Source organism: Paramisgurnus dabryanus, chromosome 2 (genome assembly GCF_030506205.2).
Source record: "Paramisgurnus dabryanus chromosome 2, PD_genome_1.1, whole genome shotgun sequence".
Classification (NCBI taxonomy): domain Eukaryota; kingdom Metazoa; phylum Chordata; class Actinopteri; order Cypriniformes; family Cobitidae; genus Paramisgurnus; species Paramisgurnus dabryanus.
Genome location: NC_133338.1, coordinates 7,692,350 through 7,712,092, shown reverse-complemented (window position 1 = coordinate 7,712,092; position 19,743 = coordinate 7,692,350). Strand labels below are relative to the sequence as shown.

Here is a 19,743-nt window from a genome sequence, read left to right as displayed (position 1 = left end):
TGTGTGTATATTTACATACTGTATAAGCTTGTGTTTTCGCCTCCGCCCCCAAAGGGAACAGCGTGACTACTAAATAAGGATAGTTCGCCCAAAAATGACAATAATGTAAGTAATGACTCACCCTTATGTCGTTCTAAACTCGGAAGACCTCCGTTCATCTTCGGAACACAGTTTAAGATGTTTTATCGTTAGATTTAGTCCGAGAGCTTTACCCTTCATTGAAAATCTATGTATGGTTTCCATGTCCAGAAAGTTAATAAAAACATCATCAAAGTAGTCCATGTGACATCAGTGGGTCAGTAAGATTGTGTTGATGCATCGAAAATACAGTTTGGTCCAAAAATAGCAGAATTACGACTTTATTCAGCATTGTCTTCTCTTCCGGCTCGAGCGTGAAGTCACGTGACTGTAGTGACGCGGCTGCCCTGTTCCTCAGACATGTTTGCTAAGTTTTTTTTTTTTTTCAAACTTATAGCCTGCGTCTCCCCAGACTGTAAAGCTCGGGCGCACAAAACAAAAGAAAAATAAAAGAAGCTGGGGCGGAACAAATAACAGTCAGCTCTTCAAGAAATCTTACGGAGTAGTTTAATTTCGACTCGCTCTCGCGGTACTTTGACGTCATCTGTATGTCAGTTCTTGCAGCGCAGCATGAGTCCAAACACACAGAAGTTACACAGATATCGTTGTATTCTTCATATAATTGGCTACATGTTTTGTCTATCAATATTTTCCATGAAGTCATTGGCTGATGGAGGAACGAGCGAGCCATTGGTAACCTCTCTAAAGGATGTCACGTTTTCGACGGCGCTGTTTGGATGATCTATTATACTACTTCCCTATTTTAAATACAAACTTTGAAGGCGGGTTCATGTGTTTAACGAAGTGTAAGCTCATATACCCTTACATGTTACGATTTAAATAGTCTTCAGATTATATATTATATTGTATTACCAGACATTCATGCGAAATCTGATGTAAACAATAGACTATACATCTATATTTCACGGATTATACGCATTTGTGGACAAATATGGTTATTGGATAATCTGAAACAGACTGGATTCGACTTGTGATCCCCACAAAGGTAAAAGAGTCATGTTTATTTTTGCGGGTTGTCATTTGGTCATAAAATACTACATATGATGCTAGAACATCTCAAAAAGGGTTTTACAGGGGGCATGGCTTAGCTAAATGAGATGTAAATGAGCCCTATTGTCTCCCCCAGCTGAAAAGAAGAGTCCCTTTCGTCTCGATTTTCTCGGTTTGAGTATTTCTGAGTTCCTATATTCAAATGGCCACAACTTCTCCAAATCTTATCAGATTTCCATGTGTTACACATCGTTGGAAAGCTTAGAAACTGCACTTTCAGAATCTGTGAATAACTCAAAATGCCCAGATCCGACTTGTGTCCCTACTTTCCGTGACTGGTCACATATATGTTCTACAAAATAGAGGACTACACACCTTACAGTGCAATACACTAGGCTTTAGAAGAGGAAAGGTAGGATCAAGAAGCGAGCAAGCGATGAATTAGTATTATAGGTCCCAAGCAGATACAGTAACGATAATGGGTGCCCTACCTCATGCAGTCTCCATTGATGCCTAATAAACATTGATACAAGTAGGCTATGGTTAAAGTGGTGAACTTATGAAGTCTTAAAAGATATGTGTTCCCTTCTCAACCCATTATGCATTTACTCACCAATAATGGCTGCCTTTTTAATTTTGTCAAGGGCGACCAGCTGCTCCCCATCCCCTCTGGTTGGCTTCCCACCTTAAATAATGTTTCAAAATTATTATTAGGAAAGGAGGGTAAAATAAAGGTGGAGAAAGCAAGAGTTTATTTGTATACACATCGTGTTTTCCTTGGTGCAAGGAAAAACAAAAATGGCAAGTAAAAGAGCGATGGTATTTCCGCACACAAACATAATTTATTCCACAGAATATAACTGACTTGTTTTTTTCCAAGGACAGGAGACATTAGAAACAATGTTTTGTACCATTCAGGTTGCTTTTCAGCAAAGTCTCCATATCAAAGGTGCCCAGCAGCAGATTCCGCACCATGTTGCTGCAGTCTTGTTAGAGAAAAAAAAAACTTTGTTAAACTCTTTAACAATTTTATGCATATGGAGTAAGTAAATTACATATTACCACTACTATCCAAACAAAAAAATCCCTATAGCTCAGTTGGAGCCTTAAGTAAAAGAAGTACCGAAAAATCGGAGGCATAAAAGCGTAACACACACCTCTGGTGTCTCTCGAATGGACTCTGTTACCATGGGACTCTCTTTAAAGGGCTCAGTCTCCTTGGGACTTGTTCTCCTCTCTGGAGTCTTAGAGAAGAAAGAAAGATAGTAAAACTCTTCAACAATTTTTATTAGTCCAAGCAAGCCACTATAGATTCTTATTTACAGGGGGAGCTTGGAAAACATTAAACATGTCAATAAATTAAAGTTACATGCAAAAGTAATCAGCCAAACAACATAGAAATCCTTATAGATCTGGTAACAAGTAAACTAAATAAATAAAAATGTAAAGGGGTTCTTCACCGGTTGCACTTCTCCAAAAGCCGAGGAGGAGGAATCAAGATCCTCCACAGGAGTCCTTCCAGTCTTGTTCATAAAGGAAAAATAGTTATTCTCTTCAATTAATTAAGAGTGCAAATACATCAAATAATTAATACTATCAATCAGCCCAACATCTCTCTGAGATGCAGTTCATCTTTGTACAGCGTGTTGAGAATGTGTTAGCATTTAGTCCAGCCCATTCACTACTTAGGAACCAAACAGGGGAGAATTTAGAAGCCACCAAACACTTTCATGTTTCCCCATTTAAAGACTAGTACATGAGAAGTTACACGAGTAATTATAGTGGCACAAAATATACTATGTGATTTTTTAAGCAAATAAAAAATGAGCACTATATTGTATGGTGGAAGAGCACTTAGTTTACAGCACTTCGACCTCTGGCGCAGTAACATCATCACTCCTGACTACTCCCCCTCTCGCTCAAACTTATTGAGAGGAGGAGTGATGTTGTTATCATTTAGGCTACCTTTTTCTTAGAGTGTGGTACTATGTCCTCTTCATCCCCAATACGCTCCTCCTCTTCGCTGGGCCACTGGAAGGGAGAGAGAGAGAGAGAGAGGGGGGGGAGAGAGAGAGAGAGAGAGAAGACAAAGTTGCCTACTGTGCTGGTGTCATACCTTGTAACAGCTACTGGTAATGCACTTTATTATTAAAGTCTTACTTATCTTTACTGTATTGCAATGTAGTAAAACACACTGAATGCAGACTGGTAGTTACCTTGTTCTTTGAAGGTCTGTCATGACGTGCCTCATCCTCCTCCTTCTCCTCCTCCTCCTTCTCCTCTTCCTCCTCCTCGTAATTGTATTTAGAAGACCATCTCTTTTTCACATCAATCTTCAGAGGGAGAGGGAGAAACAGAGAACAAAGTTTCGCATTGTGCTGGTTTCATACTTTATAACAGCTCCTGTTAAAAGCAATGTAACGGCAACAGTGTCGCAGATGGCGAGTCGCCTCATGATTGCAAGGTCGGGGGTTCAAATCCTGTGTCCTTGTGCAAGACACTTGACACAATCCCTATGTTTGAATGTTTGGAATGTTTACAAATGTAGCTTACAACCATCAGCATGGAGTGAATGAACCACCCTCCCTTTCATGTGTGAAGCTATACAAATAAGATTCCCTTTTCCCCCATTAAAATCTGTACCTTATTCTTTGAAAGTATGTCATGACCCTCCTCCTGCTTCTCACCCTCCTGGTGCTTGTATTTGGAAGTCCCTCCCTTTTTACTGTCAACCTTGAGAGACAGAGAGAAACAAACAGACTTTTAACTACCTTGCATATACATCTTGTCAACAAAGCACATTAAATCATCATAGAGACACAATTACAAACCTACACACATGCCTACACATTAATGCTGCATTCCCAAAGGAGGGAAGGGGAGATAACCAGGTAAAGCACCAATTGGTGCAGTCAGTTACCTTTTTCTTCGAAGCCTGCCCCTGCTGCTCGCTGTACTTCGAGTTAGGGATGTGAGGACGTTTGATTTGCCTTTGTGTGTCCTCTTTCTCTATCTCAATCAGTTTTATCTGGAGAGTTTTTTCAAGTTCTGGTGCAATAAAATTGAAATGTTATCATGAAGTGCAAATGTTTGTATAATCATGTTTACCAAATCTAACATTAGTCTCAACTGGACTAACAGTAGCAAACTAGGTACGTTAGCTAACATAAGCCATTGATAGCCAGGTACATAGCAAGATCAATTTTATACTTTTTTAAGTGAGAGCAAAACCATTTATGTAGTATTTAACTACATAACGTCAATTAAAGTTTGCGTGTAACATAACTTACTTGCCACGTCGATTATTCTGGCTCGGTGCACCGGCCACGGTTGGCGGCCTTTTTGCCATTCCACCAGCTTTTCTGTTTTATCCGTCCTTTCAAAAAAATCTTGAATTGAAAAATTACGGACACAGTCGAGGGGCAAAATACTATGGGCCCCTCTATCCTCACCCTCAGTCCATTCAAGGAGAACAAAACGAACCTCTGACGCTTTGATCGCCATTTTCCCTGCCACTATCGGGGCGAAAAATGAAATATAGCGCGCTGGACGCATGCGGATGACGTCATCAACTACGCAGAGCGCTGGGCTGAATCTATTGGCCGAACGCGGAAAACGTCATCAACTACGCGACGCTGTAGCGGTCGATCAGTAGCAGCAATAGAGTGGAGAAATGTTTGCCAGTATATAACTCGGAAATAAGATGCAATTAAAGAAGTAGCAATAGATATGGATCCAGTACGTTACAAAAGGTATCTCGTTGATGACGAAGCACCCGTTCCAGAAAGAACAAAGAGAAGACGTAAACGAAAGTAAGTATTGTAACAAAACGTGCTAGAAGCTAGCTTGCTAAGTTAATCAGCTACAGATAATTTCCTATACGTTTCCATGTATGGCATAGTTTCCCTTAATGTATGTTACGTAACTCATATTTGTATAAAGGTAAAATGTATATTTTAATTTCCACTGTATAACCCCCCCCCCCAAAAAAAAATAAATAAAAAGTAAAATAGTAATTAAAGCTGGAAATCTAGCCAGGAAAATATTTCACTTTGTGTGTTTTGAATATATACAGTCTTAAAGGTTTCGCCTCATGAATGGAATTTACCTATTTGGCTTTAATCAACCAGTTATATCATTCCTATTATATTGAGTGATGCATGAGGTGTTTTAACATTACCACAACGTTTTTGTTAGGGAAATTTCTGAAGATATGGGTGATGATGAAGAAGCTGTGGCCTCTTCTTCAACAACTCAGTAAGTAGAAAACATGCACACATGCATTAGGCCTACATATTTCTTGATCATGATCATAGATTTTTATTTTTATTTTAGGTATCTCACCCAAGAGGACAATCAAGATGACCCGGTGTCTACTGCTTCTGATGAAGCACCGTAAGTTGCTAAAAATGGCTAAAATATTCAAGATAGCTGTTTTGTTTGTGCATGTGCATGCACACTAGTTACTGTAAATCATCATGATATAATTCCACAACCCAAGCTTCCACCTGATGTTGCTTAAAGTGGAGCACAAATTGGAAATACCATATTACTTCGTCCTTTCCATATTGCAGCGATATCCATGTTTTTATCTTGTTAAAAACACTTTTAAGATTTGATTTAGGTGCAAATACAGCATCTCTCTCAGCTGACCCCATACAAAATGACAGAACCTGTCTCTCACTGTGTTTGGCCAGATGGATAGTGTCAGTGTCAGGGCACAGTTATTATTTATTAAAATTAATTTATTATAATTACAAAAAATCAATGCAAAAGACTCTTAAAAAAACAAATAGATTTAAGCCTGACTTCAAATGCAGGTGATTACCAACCACATGAAATGCTACATTTGTATGAGTTTGTGCATATTTGAGATTGCTAATCCAAAGTTTTAAATTCACAGATGAACCAACCCATATCTGGTCCAAGCTCTTCACCTGGGGAGCCAGTAGAGGAAAATCTAGAAGACCCCACAAGTCCAACTTTAGACCAGAAACCAACAAAAGAACAGGTGGAACTCCTGCTGCTGGCATTAAAACTCAAACACGGATTAACAAATAGAGCCTTGGAGGACATCATGCATCTTAGTGCTGGTCCTGATGGGGAATTTGTTAGTCGCTCAAAGTACCTTTTCTACAAATCATTTGATTCAGTGAAGGACATATTAGAAGTACATTATGTGTGCAAAAGTTGTAACGTAAGCATGCAGGAAGGTCCATTCAATGTCAAGTGCCCAGTCTGTGATCAGGACACATCAAAAGCACATGCACAAAAAGACCAGTGTTTTTTGTACTTGCCACTACAAAACCAAATAAAAAAGCTGCTTGAGGACCACCAATTAGGGAAACACCTGAAACACTGTTTTGAGAAGAAGGATGCCTCTATCAAAGATATATACGATGGAAATTTATACAAAAAACTATCACCCCTTGCATCACCAGACAACATATCACTGACTTTTAACTGTGATGGAGTGCCAGTTCACAAATCAAACACACAAAGTTTGTGGCCAATTGTGTGTACTGTTAATGAACTGCCAATATAACTACGTTCAAAACATGTTATGCTTTGTGGCTTGTGGTTTGGTCAAAACAAACCAAATATGAACACCTACATGAAACCATTTGTTGATGAATGCATAGAGATGTACACTAATGGTCTTATATGGCAAAGTGAAAGTGGGGAAGTTGTCACAAGTAAAGTACTGCTTACTACCATGGTGGCAGATTCAGTTGCTCGGCCACTGATTCAAAATTTTAAACAGTTTAATGGAGAGTTTGGGTGTTCTTTTTGTATGCAGAAAGGAACAAGTGTGTTAAAACGCAGGGGGCATGTAAGGGCTTATCCATATGAAAAAGCAGAGTTGAGGAATCCCTCCCAGACTGATGATCTGGTAGAAGAGGCTCTTAATGGAAACCCCACTAAGGGAGTGAAAGGGCCTAGTATTTTGTCTTGTCTACCTGATTTTAATATTATTGATGGCTGTGTTCCAGATTATATGCACAGTGTGCTGCTGGGTGTAGCAAGAAGCATCACCACACTGTGGTTTCATTCTGAGAACAACCAATCGCCATGGTATATCGGACGCTCAACAGAACAGATTGATGACATTTTAACTTCAATTAAACCGCCCTGTAATGTTTCCCGCGTCCCCCGGTCAGTGAAAGAGAAAAAGTTCTGGAAGGCACACGAGTGGAACATGTGGTTGTTTTATTACAGCATACCAACATTGAAAGGGGTCTTACTTGAAAAATATCTGAAGCACTGGTTTAAGTTGGTAAAGGGGGTTTCTCTTCTACTTGGTGAGAATATATCACCACTGCACATATCAGAATCTGAGGGGTTGCTAACAGAGTTTGTTCAGGAAATGGAGACCCTTTATGGGATTAATAATGTCACTTTCAATGTACATTTGTGCCTTCATCTGCCCAATACTGTGAGGAACTGGGGTCCCCTCTGGGCACAGTCTGCATTTGTGTTTGCGTCATACAATGGGATCATTTTAGATATGATAAAGAGCAGCCAGGGAGTTACTTTGCAGATAATGAAAACAGTTTGGCTACAGGTTGCATTTCCATCCTTTTCTCAAAAAACCATGGTGGGAACTTCTGATGAATACTTGGCTCTCTTAGAGTCTTTTTCAGTCGAGAAAAAAATGGTGCAGGAAGTAAGTCGCTCTCACGGTGTTACATCTCTGGGTAGGCCTAAAATTTGTATGATCAGAAATGATGATTTTCTGGCCTTGAACAGCATCAGCAACCTAGGAAATAGAGTCACTGTGAAGTATTTTTGCAGAGTAGTGGTTAATGGTGAAATAGTTCATTCACAAAACTACTCTCGTACTTTTCGGAGAAACTCCTACACTGTCATTCTTTCTGATCGAGAGGAAAGTATTTTCTCTGTGAAGACATTTATTGTCTGTGATCTGGGGCAGGGGGAGACATGTTATGCAGTGGGGAAGTACTACCAAAAAGTGAAACAGGACATCTGCGGTCAATTTAAGAATCCTTGTTATTTCATCCCTGTAAGGAAAAGTCTGGGGCCTTTAGTTGCTATACAAGCATCTCAGATAAAAGAAAAGTGTCTGTTCATTAAAACTTTGAACAAATATGTTGACATTGTCTTCAAATTCATTAACCACAGTGAAATGCTCCGATAGTTGGGATGAGGATGATGATTACTTGAATGTATGTTCTATGTACTTTAAAAAAAAAATGTTTGCTACATTTACACTGTAATGACCTATCAGACATATTCATCTAGAAGACAATACAGAAAACATTGCGATTGCATTGCATTTGGTGAATGTAACAATGAATGTGTGGATGTATATGAGCTGTAATGTGAATCTGGAAGTGACTTGAAATTGAAAAAATTTTGATTGACAAAATAAAAAAACACGAAAACCATTTTGTTATACATTTCCTTCATCTTCAAACAATACAGAATTGACCTTGTAAATGTTTCTGCAAAATGTGTAGATATCATAATTAATATATAATGTTAATATTTTGCCATAGTTAAGTTCCATAACATGCCAATTATATGTGATACCAATTTCACGTGTTCACATATACATAAGTTCTTGCATAATTTGTTTTCCTTAATTCTTAGTGTTTGCCTTACTAATAGAAAATATGAGCTAGGCCTCATGTATGACAGTTGCCAAAATGATATATGAGCTACAAAATTACCAGATCCTGCCATGAGCTATATAGGAGACATATTTTGTATGTATAGGGCTTATATGTGGATATGAAGAAGCAATACAGGAGACCTATATTTCCTTTATATGCACATATATGCACATCAATTGTGCCTATATGTGGCATATATACAAATATATGCGGCATATATGCAGTATATATCCGCATATATGCAGTATTTACACGCATATATGCAGTATTTACACGCATATATGCAGCATATAAGCAGCATATATACACATATATGCAGCATATATACGTGCATATATGTGCATATACACTGCATATATGTTTCATATATGTGCATATATCCACATATAGGTTCTTTCCATGTGGGCTCTCTTTTTTATATTTAATAAAATTTCATACTTCATACCCACGTCTTCTGCCAATTCTTTGGTACATGAACCTCTGTTGCCTAAGTGCAAGTTATTATCTCTGGCCAAGTGCCAGGGTGGCGTAGTCGCTACATATATTCTATCAGCCCTCTGTGTGTCATGCCACACAATTGGGCTATTTTGAAAATACAGTTGCGGGAAAAATTTCGGAGCCGCGGGTTGCGGTTTTTTGGGCTAGTTTTATAATGTGCCGCGGCCACAAAAATGTTTATATGTAGCCTTATAAAATGAACGTTCTTTATTTTCCTAATGTGCATTAATCCCATAAGAAATACCTGTCAACCCAAGGACAGCTGCAGCGTCAGGAAGTCAGTGGAAAAGTGAGTGGAGGGGCACGTTTTGCTCTTAATATCACGTTAGAAACAAGAAATTACCTTACGTAAGAAGTTAACTCTATACTGAGAGGATATTTACACACTATGTAAACCCATCTTTGTATGATATTTTCAAGTTAAATAGAAAATTTTAAATACATAGATAGTATGTTAAAAGCACAGAGTTCATACTGTCTCATAATGGCCCGGTTGGGTACATTTAACATTAAGATAATCTTAAGAATTACTAAAGTAGAATTTTTTTGTTTAGAACAGAATAGTGTGTGAAAATAGAGCACTTTAATTGCATTAAGAAAATGTTCATCTGCATGGAAAGTACATTGAAAGCAATAGTAAGATTTTATTTTAGAGCCTTTGTTGTAATCCCAGAGTTTTCAACTGTGATTGGACAAATGTAAAAATTGGGCTAGTTTTCATTCCTTTTGGGCGGGTTTTAAGTTGTCATTGGGCTGGAAATTTTTCTTGGACCTGGCAACCCTGCCTCCATTGGTGAGAAAAAGACCCAGCTGCTGGCACCACTCCCAGTCTTCTTCTTTCTGTCCACTATTGTTTTGTATCTAAAAATAGAATCCCAGAAATAGCAAATGTCTTCAAGTGGCCCTACTCCCAAAATGATGCAAATGCCAATATCAAAACAAACCTGTGTTTTAACTGCCTGAACTTATTGTCACATGCCTCTGCTCCAAAGTCATACCCTTTTGCCAACATGTGCGCAGCTACCTTTTTCCACATTTCTATTTTCTTTAATACTGGACATTGAAAGTCTTCAGCCATTTGCTTGGTTAAAGAATTTAGAAGTAATGTGGCATTGTGCGTCCATGGCTTGTATCTATTGCACACATTTAAATAGATAAGTCACATAAAATATATAAACAGAAAAATTGTGCTAGGAATGAACATTGTACCTTATGCATTTGTGGGGGGTTTGACACTGGTACGCACTTTGGAGCACAGACAGGTGATAGGTTAGCAACCAACAAATTAAGTGGTGCAGTAGTTGGAGAGAAATTAAGTGGTGCAGGAGCCAACATCTGTGGTGCAGGAGGCAACTTCTGTGGTGCAGGAGGAAACTTCAGTGGTGCAGGAGGCAACTTCTGCAGTGCAGGAGCTGGGGGCAAATGCAGTGGTGCAGCAACAATGTGTTGGCCTAGTGGAAGTTGACTAGGTCCATACGATCCACTAGCCTGTTCCAAAGGGATTGCTGAAACAGAAATGAAAGCACATGTCTTATCAAATTCTGACTGAAAACACATCTTTTTATCTCCCGGTAATCAATTCTATTTTTAATTATTTTATATCTAGTTCTTAATTTTTCTTAAACATTCTCATTTTATGTAAAGCACTTAATTACCACTGCGTATGAAATTTGGTATATAAATAAACTTGCCTTTTAAACAACTACATCATCATGTTGATATGCTATATTTTACTATAAAACTCTTACGGCAAACATGTCTTCTGATGGGCTCATAAACATGAACGATGGGAGCCGAGTCGCGGCTGGAGGGGAGCCGTTCTTTCTGTCGTTCTTTTTTCCTATGCGTGTTTCACACAGATGCACACGAATTAGCTCCTCCGCGAGACAGAACAGTTATAGGGGGAGGGGCGAACATGATGATAGGTGTGCACGCATTCTTCACGTGAGTACTCCGGTGGAAAAAAACCTGCTTGCCCCAGATGTCCTATTTGCAAAGTTTACTGTAGTAACTGTGGACTGTATGTAGACATTTATTTCCATTTTATTTATTCTAATTTGTGGAAGTGTTTGTAGTAAAAGCTGTTTTGCACAGAAATTCATTGCAGCAGGCTTTGTTTTTGATGTTTATTTGTGAGTAGGTATTGTATGAATAACATAAGTCAATGTAGCTTTACACATACACACACTTTGTGCTTTGTCCTGTCTAAGCAGAGGGATGTTGTGCAACCCTATGGAATATAGTCCACACATGATAAATGAGGTTATAATCAATATTTCAGAATAATTTAAACTCAGATATTGGTGTGTGATATCTGAACTTAATTATTAGACTACAAATCTCACCTCATCATTCCTCCTGGAGGAATGATGAGGTGAGATATCCTCCTAGTGATTATTTCCAGGATAAACTGAGATGCCCCCAAGCTGGCTTCTTAAAAATGACTAAATATTTAAAAGAGCCGTTCTTTTGAATGGCTCTTTGAAAGGAACGTTTCCCGGAATCATGTCGTTCAACCCGGAAACTGTAGCAAAATATTATGCACAGGTGTGAGATTGAACGTGCCCCAGGGTTGTTGCCTTGCAACATCACTTTTTTTAGGCTTCTGATTGGCCAAGGTGGCTTTACGGTATTAGTTATATCGCCACCTCCTGTTGTGGCATGCTCTTGACAGTGCTTGATAGCGTGTTTTTTGATTTTTCATGGGGACATATGTTTCTTTTAAACCGAGCATGTGTGAACTGGATTTTTTTGGAGGAAAAACTCTGGTTCTTTAAATACCCCTGTCCTAGTGGAATAGGTCTTAGAGAATACTGAGAACATTTGTAAGAAAGCTCAGCAAAGGTTATATTTAATTAGGATGTTGAATTACTTTGGTGTGAGCAAGATTGTACTTAAATGGTTGATAACAACCAAAATACTTTCCACAAAATGTATATAATGACATCATGGTATGGTAACCTGAGTGTTGTTAACAAAGCTAAGCTGTCCAAAATGAATGAAGCAAATAAGATAACTGTTAAGCGACACTCGAAGGATCTCTATCGATGTAAAGTCAAGGAAAAGGCTTTAAAGATAGTTGAGGATGTGTTTAACCTTCTACATAATAAGTTTCAACTGTTGCCATCAGAAAGACGTATTAGGCAACCACAAGCAATTTCTCTTTATTATTTCTTATGTGTTATGTGTTGTTGTCCTGTGAAGCTAGAGACAAATTTTCACTACATAGATAATAAAAGTTAAGTAAAATAAAGTATGTGGAATGCATGTTTCCATTTAACAATTAATTTAACACCATGCACAGTTGAGGATGGATACCCGAGCCGAGCCTGATGGGACCCTACAGGCCGGGCAGGGTTTGGACAGATATTTAGAAATTATGTTCGGGTCTCGGTCACGTCAGCGGCTCATTTGAAATGTAATATATAGGCCCAATGGGCCTGTTTAACATCCATCTTCATGTGAACGGAAATTTGTTTATGTTGCTGTGACAACACGCAACACGTGCATGGCTGCATGCATATTGCACATTAGGCTACATGTGGCTGGCAGCGCAACGATGGAAGAGGTTAAAAAGAAGTTGAATTCAAGAGATTATAAAACCACCGAAAATGAAGGAAAGTCTACTGTATGGAAGTATTTCTACATAGTTGTCAAGGCCGATAGACATGAACCTGTTGGTTATGTTCAATGTAAGGGTTGCAGATTTCACATGAAATATGACAGCAAGAGGACGGGAATTCCACCCTGCAGCATCATGTGGATCGAGCATAGGAGGACAGCCTTGAAGCCATCCACCATTGATGGGATCCTTTTTCTGCATAAGAACCGAGATTAGCCTAAACATAAAAAATGTATTAAATTTACCAGATTTTCAATTGATTAGAAGTGGTTGCAATCAATTTATTTAAGCTACATTAAAACAAAAGTTTAAAAAATTAATTTTGTTTGAATGCAGCCTAAATAAATAGATTGAGTAAACTGAATGAATATTTTTTTTCAGTGATGGATTATGTAAATAGATCCCATGTTGCAGTTTTATAAACCATACAGTTTTTGAGAAAAATGGGTGATTTTGATTTTAGTAAGGTGCATTTGTGTTACGTTAATATTTTGTTCTGTTCGCTTGGGCCATTTTTGGTAGACCTTAGCCTGGCTAAGACTAGACCAGTCTCATAAAGAATGAGACGTGGTCTGGGAACCGCGTGGTTTACGTATGCCCAGAGCCGTTTATTGGGCGCTACGAATGTCTATCAAATACGTCTGTATGTAGCTTATAACAAATCGTTTTTATTATACCAGATGATGTATGTAGAGTGACATCAATTCGAATGTAAACGACTTTTATCGGTTCCTGTGCACACAGCTGAAAGCTATGCAACTAAACCGGTAGCTGTATATTGTATTGAATAGCAACAAATTTTAGTGGCACTGTGACAACCACAGTACAGGCATAATGACAATATAATATTAATTAAATACCACTTACCATTTATAAGTTACTTGTACTTCATCAACGATGATGCCTAGTAGGTTGGTCCTATAAAACTCTGTGGTTAACATGTCTTGCCATATCCAAACATCCTTCTTGGATAGACCTAGCTTTGTTCATTTAATTTCAATTGGCTATTTTTTTGGGCCACTTGTGCACGCCTGTGTTAATGTGCGCTTTGTTGGCCGTGTGTGGCTCGTGCTGACCCAGATAGCACAGTTTCTGGCACAAATCTGGCTTACATTGGGCATTTCTGGCATAATTATGGCTCTATTTTGTTCACACCCTTGTGTGAAACAGCTTTCGGGGGAGTTGTGGAGTGAGGCTAGCCAGCCGAAAGCTTTGGTTTGGCCAAAGAGAGGAAAAAACACCAAAAAGTTTTTGTAAATGTAAAAAGTCTTAAATTAAATGTCTTTGTCATATCAAAAACCATTGACACTATTTATTTAAATAGCAGACATTTTTGTCTGTACCACACTTTGTCAACAATGCATGTTGTTCCTGCAATTTGGGTAATGAATAATGTGAGTTTAATACTTCATTTAAAATCTAATAGTTTAAATGGTAAACAGATGTGTATGTGATCAGATGTTTGACTCTATTTAATATATGTGACCCGTCATGGAAACCAGTGACACAAGTCGGCAGCACAAGTTTCGAGAAAATGAGAAACAAAGTTTTTTTTTTTCAAAATTTGTGATTTTCGATTTATTGCAGAATCTGTTAGTTGAGATCACGAAGAAGCCTCATGTTACATCGTAACATGTAAGGGTATATGAGATTACACTCCGGTAATTTACGTTCTGTTAAACACATGAAACTGCCTTCAAAGTTTGTATTTAAAATAGTAGGGGTGTAACGATATTACGAACCGAACCGAACGATCGCGATACACCACCCACGGTATGAATCGCAAACCTCCCGTATCACGGTACTCTCATGCCTCCTGCTGCCCATTGTTGAGGTTAATGTCACTTATCTCTAACTAACTAATCTATTTATTAAAAAAACATATTTGCATATATTTGATTAAATTGTATTAGTAACGACTAATAAAAGCTTTTTAAATGCTGTTCTAAATAGTATATTCCAAAGTTACTGTTTTCCAAGTGCATGTCATGTCACGTGACTTGGGAGTGAGCGCAGGTCACAGGATGGCTGCTCCGCCTGAGATTGCAGATCCCCCAGACACATTTAAGTCTCTTTTGTGGGAACATTTTGGGTTTCCAGTGGAGTACAGGAATGGAATTCGTGTCGTAGACAAATCACACACAATCTGTCGTAACTGTGTGCGTGTGCTTGCGTGTCAGATCGGGTTAACCGAAGTGAAATAGACGAGCGCGAGATCATTCTTCAGAACAAAAGTAAAAATGTAACAAGACGTCGTCTGTCTGAGGTAAAAACACGGGGTTTACACGTTTGTTGCTATTTTAATCGCAACAGAGGTTTGATTTGTTTATTTTTGCCTGTTCACCACAAGTTCGCGTGTTTAATCGCCTCCGCTGTTACTGTGAGAAGAAAATCATTAATTCATCTGTTTCATGATGTTAAACATGTAAAGTGATGCATGGTCTCATCTGTTCTCTTCTTCACAAATAATTAAACACATTTTAACTTGAATGCTCGTTTTGTAAGTCCATGATTAAAAATGAACATGTAAACAAAAACTATTATCATTAAAGCATGAAATGATGAATAATAGTGATGGCAGAATTTTTAAAAGTGAAAGTCTGGTGTGTGTGTGTGTGTGTGTGTGTGTGTGTGTGTGCGTGCGTGCGTGCGTGTGTGTGTGTGCGTGTGTGTGTGTGTGATGATTACCTTGATTAGTTCATTACTGATAATAAACCCACATTATACTCAGATTTACAGATTCATAGTACATTTATTTCATGCATTAGTTGACTTCAACAGTAACATTTTCAGCATTTTAGCTAAGGAATGATATTCATCACCTGATAAACAGCTAATTACAGTCCTGCATTACTACAGTTAAAGTTTGATTTTAAGTTTGTTTGCCAAAGTTAATAAAGAAAACGTCAAGTTATTTTTGTTGTTGTTATTAAGTTAAGTTAATCTATTGTTCCTTAGCATTGCTGCACTGTAAAAAAGGCAGTGTTAAATTAACACTTAAAGAGTTAATTTTAACACTTCTTAGGAGCACATATGGTCCCACTCTAATAAGAGTAAAAAGTACACTGTTTGTAGTGTAAAATTTACAGTGTAAACACAGCACCTGAAAGTGTAAAAGAAATACACTGACAGTGTATTACTTTACACTTGTTTTGTTGTATGAATTTTACACTAAGGGGGATTTATTACATTTTGGTGTTGATTTTACTCCTTTAAATTACTCTCTGAATAACACATATTAAGTGTTCTTGGGTCAAAATCTATTTTTACACTGCTTGAAATGCTAATGCTCACCAAACCTAAAATAAAGATTCTTCAGACAGTTGTAAACATAAATATTTTTATCAAATTGGCAACATTAAAACATGACATGTGTACATTTTAACTTGTCACTTTCACTGTACTAATTTATTGATAAAAGACAAAATCATTAAGTTTACAATAAAACCATTCATTCTAGATTTTAACAAAAGTGCAGTAAGGCACAACAAACCAAGAGGAACTATCAGACCCATAGGACATCTGCATATCAAAGGGTTTGTAATAAACAAGTTCATTGACATTGAAGACATTCAAAGATTCACTTGGTCTTGGATCAATTCTATAGGCATAAAGGTGATCATCAAAGCAAATAGTTTTGAGCTGTGATGCAACCAGTATCACAACTTCATTTCTAACTATAATATCTTTGATTTTATAAAACACTGGCAAATCAATGTCTACTTCACCACAAACAATTAAACCAGAACGATACTCAGTTCCATTATACTTCACCCACTTTACTGAGAGAATGTCAGTTTCAAGAGGAATGTTTAACTTGGATGCAATCTGAACTAGTGATGGTCAACCCGGATCTTTTTAAGGATTCGGGTTATTCTGAGTCACTCACTAATATGATCCGGGTTGTGCGAGTCACTCGAGTCACTTGAGTCACTTGGTCAAAATCTCCCAATTCCAATCGCTAAGTCATACTAATGCCAACCAAGCAACTCGGATCACGCGTGCAGCTACGAGTTTATGACTCCTCTGCTCACAAAAAAGGGCTTATGTGACCTGAGGAACTCGTAAAAAACATGCATGCCTGTGGTAACATTATCAATAACATAATTGTAAAAGTTTGGTGTGTTTAGTTTCATTTCATAACGACAAATATATCAACACCACATTTAGAAGATGTCAGGCTTGGTTGACTTGGACGTGAGAGGAACGTGTCCTGTTTCAGATTGACTTAAAAGATCCACGATAGGCTTCGGTTAATCTTGTGAGTGAGTCCCAGACAGAGCCGCTCGCCCGCTCCTGCACGAGTCCTGTGAGTGAACCACTCACGTCACTCTGAGTGACTCAGTCAACAAGAGGAGCCGTGTACGTCCGTCGGTGGCGGATCTTTCCAGCAGCACTGCTGCAGCAGTCCTCGTATTTAAAAATGTTAAACATCTGCAGCTTCTACCCAAAACATTGTGCCAGTCAAATATTTCAACAGATTAGCCTACATGAGTCAGTGGGTTAACAACACAAGCAAGGCTTGTTTCTCCTAGCCCAGGATTCAAGCTCCATGAGTTGAGTCACTCTCTGTGTGAATCCCCGAGCCGCCGACCAACTCATTGTCGCGCGCACGCATCCCTTTGTACTCGGACTCGGAGCTGCAAGAAATAATGATCCGGAATAGCAGCTTTTGGTTCACTCGGTACCCCCAGTCGACATTTGGTGATGTAAATTAACTCGTTGTTGCAAGTTATAGAACCTATGGCAGCTTATGTAGAGTTATTTGTTGTAATTCTGTTGTAAACATTTGAAGAGCTTTGTGTTTGATACAATTTCTCATTTTTAATGCAAAATCTGAGAGGACTCAACTGACTCGGGTTAATGGTCACTAAGGACTCATGGTTCTCGAGTCATTTTAGGGATCGGGTTAAATGATCCGAGTTTCGGGTGACTCGCTCATCACTAATCTGAACATTTTCACTGAAGTCACAGAGAGAGACCATCTTTCCTGGCCCGAGCACTAATCTGTCATGGTTGAAGGCTTCCCAGGCAAATGCCATGCAATTCTGATGTTTTTTTGCAAGTGTCAGAGTGATGTTCTTAAAACATTTTTGTTGTGTCTTAAAGAAATTATGTTTGGACTCGTACCGCATGGACCACATGTGAATAATAGGCCCAATATTTCGTATACACCGGGGGTAATGACTCATTATGACTCATGTTTAGGCAGGAGGTTCTTGCCTCGAAATAAGCACTTGAAAAGCCTGTGATGTTCGGCAATTAAGTGTTTCAAATAAATTGTAAGGCCCTCAGTTAAGATAGGAGAAAATACAATGTTTACTATTTGTAGTAAAAGCAGTAGTAGCTGCCAGTGTTTGTCATCTTGGGGCATAATTTCACCAAATATTAATGGCACATTCCGGAGTAGACACCAACACTGTATTGCATTTATACCCAGATCATTGCTCTCCTCAACAAGTTTTACAGCAGGAGGCCGATTCTTCTTCTCCATGTACTCATAATTAAATGAATGCAGTCTGCCATCTAACTCTTTGGCGGTCAAAAAATTGGTTTGCAGATAACACAAAATAAGTTTTAATTCAAACTGTGCAATGCCCTCTAAATCATCGTGCATTATGTCTACAGAATAATTGTCCGATGTATTGAAGTATTGCAGAGTGTTTAGCAAACATTTGCGTTTCACGCCATAAACATGAGGTAGCGCTAGGTCTGATTGCACAGCTTCACAGTGTCTCAGGTGTGACTCTTTAGTGCGGAAGGTTACATTGGGCTCATCTTCACAGAATACGGTTTGATAATCTTCCCTTTCAGCAAGACAAAACCTACAGCTATTCCGAGCTCTAAATGATTCAACAAATCCAAAAAGGCAATGTAAACCCAGATTATCTCCCGTTACTTGGACAATGCTGCCACGTACATAACCGTTGGGTCCTTCTATTCCTTTTGTCTCAAGGACTTTTATTTAATTGACAACAGGTTCTAAAATTGCATCAAATCCATAGGTTTTGATGTCTTGAGCATGAAAAAGTGCACATAAATGTATGTTTGCTAAAGATGAATTAAAACGTGGTTGGAAGTTTCTCAAAGAAAAATATATACCCCCCAATTTGTGAATTCCCTTTTTTGATCCCAATGGATTGGCAGTCTCAAAGTCATCATAAAACAATTGAATCTGAAGTGCATTTTTTTCCTTGGAAAACAGGGGATGGCTCTTTATGTATAGTCCGTCTTCAATGTCAGTGTAAATACCATCTTTTTTAGGTAGACCAGACTTAAACCTGTATGAGGTCTTTGGGTGTTTTAAAATGCCCTGCAAGGTTTGATTAATTGAAACATAAGCAAACTTGTCAGTCATTGGAACTTGCTCATATAAACCAGTAGTCTTGTTTTTTCTGTTGTCAAATCTAACCCCAAGTACCTTCTCCACAGGCTGAACAATTGCCCATTTTGTTGTAAAATAGGAGTTCCGTTTACACGCAGAATTAAGTGCGGTGAAAGGGTTTTCAATTTCTTGAAATGACTGTTCAATTGTACTTCTAATGTCTGTATTCTGTGAAGATAAGCAATTTAAAGCGGTCTCTTTTACTTGGTCCTGGATGTCCTGAACTACTTCTTCCATAGACATAACAAAAGTATTAATGGTATTTTGACTGACACCTGCAGCCTGCAATTGTGCTATTGCTGATGCGCACAAATCAGTGGTGTTTTTATTGGATAATGGCAAAGAACTATCATTTGAACATGAAGCCATATCAATATTACTTGACAGTTCAACAGCTGTATGATGAACAACAGCACTATCACTAACATCTACTGGAACGTCATTACTTTGTTCATGAACTCTATGCAAGTGTTTGCGAAATCCTGAAAAGGTACCAAATTCCAAACAACATC

General features: G+C 38.3%; 1 long non-coding RNA gene across 1 annotated transcript in view; it reads left to right on the top strand.

Moving 5' to 3' along the window:
* The window catches only part of LOC135783532 (uncharacterized), a 417,164-nt gene that overhangs the window by 314,345 nt on the left and 83,076 nt on the right, over positions 1-19,743 (top strand). The window lies entirely within an intron of this gene.